Raw genomic sequence first — 7,414 nt, 5'->3', positions numbered from 1 at the left:
GTCATAGCAACTCATCGGTGTGTCCTGTGATCAGGTGACGGGAGCACCGATGGAGACACAGAATGAAGCGTCCCTATGCCGGCGCACAATGCTGCGTTATATTTGGGCAGTATTGTCCTCCAGTTTGCTGTCAAATGTGGTCATGGAATGACTGGTTTCTCCACTTAAGTTGCAGGAGGTGGCTGCTGCATCCATGACTGATGGGACCCCAAGGACTAATGTCCTTATTAGAATTATAAAAGCAATATGGGCACATTTATGTAGTAAAAAGTAGCAAAAGGAAAGCTGCTTTATTTAAAACAAACCTTTCATATTGAGTAGAAAAGAAAATTTTGGCAATGTAAAAAAAAGACTTTCAAATTGAACGACTCCTGAATATTGGATCTGATACTGCTCTACTTGTAAATAAGAGTATGGAAAGTCCATATAATAAAGAATAGTGGCACTCGCCATCCGTAAAACACCTATATCATAAATCACCGTTAGAAATGCATAGCTGTAGGATTAGTGTGTACAGACAACATCCATTTTGTGCTCTGGCAAGTGCTTCTACGGGTCACACCCAACACAGTGTGACTTATGGGCTTGACTGCCCCAATCTAATGCTTATCGCTGAGGAAGTCCTGAGTTTGCAGTTCCTAGTTGATATGAGCCTTGCCATGGTGTCTTCTGATATGTAGGACATCAAGAATTTCAGCTTTGCACAATCTGAGAACTTCATAGTTCCGTATGCATTGCTCCAGAAACCCACGACACTGCTTTGGATCCCCATAGTACTGTGGCGGGTCAGTCAGGACTGGTTCCACTCCGGAGGCATAAGTTTTATGTTTCTTTAGCACAGCCGTAGGTACTTGCTACTTGGGCTAAAAGCAACTGACATCAGGGCTTCCAATCTGGCATCTTGGGTCTGCAGATGGTAGAAAAAATTTTCCTGACTGTCCCACTAGTAGCTCAGCTGCCGACACAGCTCAGAGCGCAGGGAGGACTGGGGATCATCGGGGCCCATGGTCGAAGCAAACTGTTATGACCAACAGTGGCGCACGTGGATTTGTTGTCCCATTGTGTCACAGGACCAACCTTCCTAGAAAGGGGAGTAGCTAAGCGGCTACCTGGTGTTCACTAGAGCTCCTGTTGGTGGAGACAGACTGGGCTGCAGGCAGACGCCAGGTACCACTCCTAGACAGATCCTGATACTGCAGCTGCTGACCCCAAGGGTTGGATTCGCTGAAACAGACTAGGGCTACATTCAGACATATCAACCTAGGATACTAAATCAGGGACAGGCTACACACAGACCAGGGGACAATATTCAGGACACTTACCACATGGTGGCCAGGAATTCGGTTCACGACACTGGCAGCATCGGAACCAGCGGAGCAGGTACATCTCTAAACTTCCCTCAGTGGGGTGCCGATAGTCCAAGAAAGACAACGGCCTATATCATAACAGAATCTGGTTTAGTGGCTCTTACCCATATGAAGTGAACTGCGATCTCCAGGGGTCACCGCCGCAGCCCCAACGCACGTTTCGCGTTGGCTTCGTCACACCCTGCCTACGGAGGAGATACGGACCACTATTTTGGGGACTTTTCTCCATATTACGGCCCTAAATTACGGACTGTATTTCTGTATTTTTATACTCTGAGTGTGACGCCAGCCTAAGACTGAGAGTTCAGCATTATTACTCAGCTTGGATGCAGAACAGGCATTTGACTGTCTGGATAGGTCATTTATGTTTGAAAATCTAACCCAATTTGGAATCACAGGACCATTTGCCACTGTCTTAAAAAGTCTTTATTCACAGCCTTCGGTTACAGTTAAGGTATCGTTACACTAAACGATTTACCAACAATCACGACCAGCAATACAACCTGTGACTGTCAGCGCCGGCCGGCCGTAAAGCAGAGAACAGCGGTGACGTCACCGCTGTGATTTACGGCCGGCGCTCACAGTCAGTGCGGGAAGCTGACGGTGAGGGACGTGACAGACACCGGAATGTGAGTATGTAGTGTGTTTTTTTTTTTTTTTTTACATTTACAATGGTAACCAGGGTAAACATCGGGTTACTAAGCGCGGCCCTGCACTTAGTTAAGGATATCGTTGCAACGTCACGCTTTTGGTGACGTAGCAACGATCCCGCTAACGATCTCGTTATGTGTGACAGCGACCAACGATCAGGCCCCTGCTGGGAAATCGTTGGTCATTGGGGAATGATCAGGACCATTTTTTGGTCGCTGATCACCCGCTGTCATCGCTGGATCGGCGTTTGTGACGCCGATCCAGCGATGTGTTCACTTGTAACCAGGGTAAATATCGGGTTACTAAGCGCAGGGCCGCGCTTAGTAACCCGATATTTACCCTGGTTACCATTGTAAAAAGTTTTTAAAAAAAATAGTACATACTCACATTCGGATGTCTGTCACGTCCCCCGGCGTCCACAGGATTAAAACTGCTTTCGGCAGTGTCAGCGCCGGCAGTAACAGCGGTGACGTCACCGCTGTGCTCTGCTTTACGGCCGGCGCTGACACAGTGCAGGGAAGCTCTCGGCAGCAGCGCGTGCATTAGCAGCGCTCTTGCCGAAAGCGGTTTTAACCCTGTGGACGCCGGCGGGGGATGTGACAGACATCAGAATGTGAGTATGTAGTGGTTTTTTTTTTTTTTTACTTTTACAATGGTAACCAGGGTAAATATCGGGTTACTAAGCGCGGCCCTGTACTTAGTAACCCGATGTTTACCCTGGTTACCCGGGTGCTGCAGGGGGACTTCGGCATCGTTGGTCGCTGGAGAGAGCTGTCTGTGTGACAGCTCCCCAGCGACCACACAACGACTTACCAACGATCACGGCCAGGTCGTATCGCTGGTCGTGATAGTTGGTAAATCGTTTAGTGTAAAGGTACCTTAACCCAACTATATGATCTGCTATGACAATTTAGTTACCTATCAGGTTACAAAGTCAACAATAGTTAAACAAAAGGGCTCACTATTAATACCTCTAGCATATTATTATATTAATTAAAAGAAAACTATAATTATAGATGGAAAGACACCTAACATACCTGGGAGATCAATTGGCTCCTATCTATAAATCACAATATCAACAAAACTACCCCCAGTTGTTCATTGAACTCAAATGGTTACTTAATCAATGGAGCAACCTTCCACTATCTCTATTTGGAAGAATCTCAGAGGTCAAAATGATTATAGTGCCTAAAATTTTATGTTTCTTTGAAACGCTATCAATCTGTGTCCCATATAGGGAACTGAGAAATATTCAGTCATATTTCCTCCAATTTATTTGCGCTTATAAAAGGTATAGGATTAAAAATCAAATCTTACAGACGATCAAATCGAAAGGTGGTCTTGGCATATCAGATATTGTTAAATATCATTGGGAAACAAACTTATACATTGGGGAAAAGGGTATTTAGTCAGCCACCAATTGTGCAAGTTCTCCCACTTAAAAAGATGAGAGACCTGTAATTGACATCATAGGTAGACCACAACTATGAGAGTCAAAATTGAGAAAACAAATCCAGAAAATCACTTTGTCTGATTTGGCAAGATTTATTTTTCAAATTATGGTGGAAAAAAAAAGTATTTGGTCACCTAAAAATATGCAATATTTCTGGCTCTCAGACCTGTAACCTCTTCAAGAGGCTCCTCTGTCCACCACTCATTACCTGTAGTAATGGCTTATATGTACAGTATATTCAAATGATATAGATGGGTAGGTAGTGGCTAAATTTGTGTTATGGAGGTGCATTTTCTTCATTTTTGAAGGTGCCGTCTTTTTTCCTCCTCTTGTTTAGGTCTCTAGTAATTTACGGTACGTCCAAAAAAGGTGTAACCTATCAGGGTTAACCTGTACATACGTGTACAGTATGTGGTGCATGAATGTACCTGCTTCCATGGTATAACCGGCGCAGGAAGTATAGGTACAAGTTTTTCTCACCTGAAGTACTGGGCCGTGCCCTGCATGAATCCCTGCTGCCACCATATGAGATACGGTAAGCAAGGGATGGGGTGTGTGCATGCGCGGTTTGTATGTCCGTGAGCGCAGGCGCAGAATGAGTTACAGGTGCTTGCGTTCAACGGTACATTTCCAGTCAGTTCGAGCAGCCCGGAAGTAGGATACAACGCCGCGGCTTGGCTGGAAACACGTGCATAATTGAACACAAGGTATTTATTTAGGAGCGTGCAGCGCTAAAGGTTATACACGCATTTACGGCATCTCACATATGGCATGACTATACCAGCACCAAGCTTATCCCCTGATGAGGACAACGAAACGTGTCGGGTGAGGAACCACCACTTATTCTGGGATGGAGGACGTCTATGTTAAAGGGACACTGTCACCTGAATTTGGAGGGAACAATCTTCAGCCATGGAGGCGGGGTTTTGGGGTTTTTGATTCACCCTTTCCTTACCCGCTGGCTGCATGCTGGCTGCAATATTGGATTGAAGTTCATTCTCTGTCCTCCATAGTACACGCCTGCGCAAGGCAATCTTGCCTTGTGCAGGCGTGTACTACGGAGCACAGAGAATGAACTTCAATCCAATAATGCAGCCAGCGGGTAAGGAAAGGGTGAATCAAAAACCCCGCCTCCATGGCTGAAGATTGTTCCCTCCAAATTCAGGTGACAGTGTCCCTTTAAGCGCAGTGAGAAAACTGGCTTGACCCGGGAGTACTAACATACGCTTGACTTTTTATGACCTTATGACATGCTAAATTAAAATCCTGATGAATAAGTGATGGGATAAAAGGCATAGGGCTAAACTTATGTAGACATCACAATTTGTATGATTGGTCTACTTTAAGCTGTAACATTTGTGACATGTGGAAAGGAGTTAATATGGGCAGTATAAGTGAACAGCCCTTTGGAGCCAAACTATAGTGCACCAATTGATGTTCATTGGCGGTTGAAAATGGCTGATTCTATAATGGGGGCAGCATAAGTGTACAGTCCCTTGGAGCCTAATTATAGTGTACCAATTCATGTTAATTTTTGTTTGGAAATGGCTGATTTCATAATTGGGGCGGTAGAAGTGTACAGTCTCTCATAGCCAAAACTATAGTGTACCAATTGATGTTCATTAGTGGTTGGAAACAGCTGATTTCATAATGGGGGTGGTATAAGTGTACTGTCCCTTGTAGCCAAACTATAGTATACCATTTGATGTTCATTGGTGGTTAGAAACGGCTGATTTCAAGCATACGAGTAATTGAAGGGTGGAATACCCCTGTATGCATATCCGCTCCACTGTCTGGAATAACTTTTACTGTTATACGTTATGCACTTTGTATATTGTGTTTTGGGGTTATATGGTTTTTATCATTATTTATATTAAAGGTTAATTTTTAGTCCAGTTCGCTGATTTAAGCTGATCTATGATTGGATAATACCACAGGCTAAAATATAGTAATGGCACCTGTTTGAACTTGTTATCAGTGTAAAAGACACCTGTCCACAACCTCAAACAGTCACACTCCAAACTCCACTATGATGAAGACCAAAGAGCTGTTGAAGGACACCAGAAACAAAATCGTAGTCCTGCACCAGGCTGGGAAGACTGAATCTACAATAGGTAAGCAGCTTGGTGTGATGAAATCAACTGTGGGAGCAATAATAAGAAAATGAAAGACATACAAGACCACTGATAATCTCCCTTGATGTGGGGCTCCACGCAAGATATCACCCTGTGGGGTCACAATGATCACAAGATGGGTGAGCAAAAATCCCAGAACCACAGGGGGATCTAGTGAATGACCTGCATAGAGCTGAGACCACCGTAACAAAGGCTGCCGTCAGTAACACACTACACCAACAGGGACTCATCCTGCAGTACCAGATGTGTCCCCCTGCTTAAGCCAGTACATGTCCGGGCCCATCTGAAGTTTGCTAGAGAGCATTTGGATTATCCAGAAGAGTATTGGGAGAATGTCATATGGCCTGATGAAACCAAAGTAGAAATGTTTAGTAGAAACAAAATTGTCATGTTTGGAGGAGACAGAATGATGAGTTGCATCCAAAGAACACCATACCTACTGTGAAGCATGGGGGTGGCAACATCATGCTTTGGGGCTGTTTCTCTGCAAAGGGACCAGGACGACTAATCTGTGTAAAATAAAATAATTATTGGGACCATGTGCAGCGCCCCAGAGTCCTGGTCGTTGCAGTAATGTCGCTCTGCCACTAAGGGGAGTGATGTTATGTCTGATTGCACTAAAGGAGTTCACCTGACCAGGTATCACAGTCACACATTACACTTCACACTCCGGCCACCAGGGGGAGCAAAAGGCACTATGTATTAGGCCACTCCTCACACTTTGGTAAAACTGGGGGTTGGATAGGAAGTTAGGACAGAACACAGCCTGGGAGAGCTCCAGGGAGGACCTGTCAGGGGTGGGTTCCTGGCAGGTACCTAGCAGAAAGGACAGAACGTACGGAGCCGCGCCTGCACTACCTTGCGGCGGCATCCTAAGGAAGGACACGAAGCGAAGGATATTGTGGAGAAGTGAGAAACGAAATCGCAGCACAAGGAGATAACCAGTAGGAGTCATGCCCCGAGATCGACAACATCCTACTGAGGCACGTAGCCGATGGCCGGAACGCCGAGGAAGTAACAGACTTCAAGCATTACTTCAAACAGCGGCAGGACAGTTGATTTTAGGTTGGCTGTCTACCTTACATCACCTAAGCAGACATAGAGGGCAAAGTTGGAGAGGGGCGTCTCTAGGGTCCCAGAATAGCTCCGAGCCTTCCCGTCAAACGGGTGCGTCCTAGCCAGATAAACTTGGGGGACGGAGAAGAGAAAGAACGAATACAAAAGTTGTGAGGACTATCCCGAATGCTCAGCAGGGAAGGACTACAACACACAGGCGCTAGTTGGTAGGCACTGATTTCCACCTGCAAAGGGAACTCTGGATGCGCCTTCGGACCAGCCGGACTCAGCCAGCCCTGTTAGCAGTGCTCTGGATTGTGGATCCCGAAGTCTTCAGTAAAAAGGTAAAGAGACTGCAACCCTGTGTCCTCGTTATTAACTGGGCCTCACATCATTGCCACCTACACTACTGGGAAGCCCTGGGGATATACTTCACCTGTGGTAAGGTATACCATCTAGCTGCCATTCCATCACCCCAGCGGACCCCCAAGCAGCGTCGGTCACCCTGACCGAAGACCACAGGTGGCATCACGAACCTTTGACAAACTTTCATCACCCCTTTTATTGGATGCCCCTTAGCAGGGTCACGGACCGGGTCCAGCCACCGTGACAACCCCAGCACCGAGACAGAGAGGACCGGTACCGAGTACCCCACAGCCCTGCATCTGGGGGTGCTCCAACTTGGCGTCACGAACAGGATCGTACTTAAGCCTGACGAATCAGGTCATGTGTGCCTTGGAACTGTGATTGAA

The sequence above is a fragment of the Ranitomeya imitator genome, chromosome 3 (assembly GCF_032444005.1).
Source record: "Ranitomeya imitator isolate aRanImi1 chromosome 3, aRanImi1.pri, whole genome shotgun sequence".
Lineage (NCBI taxonomy): Eukaryota > Metazoa > Chordata > Amphibia > Anura > Dendrobatidae > Ranitomeya > Ranitomeya imitator.
The sequence above is the reverse complement of the archived record's forward strand: the minus strand, read 5'-3'. Positions refer to the sequence as shown.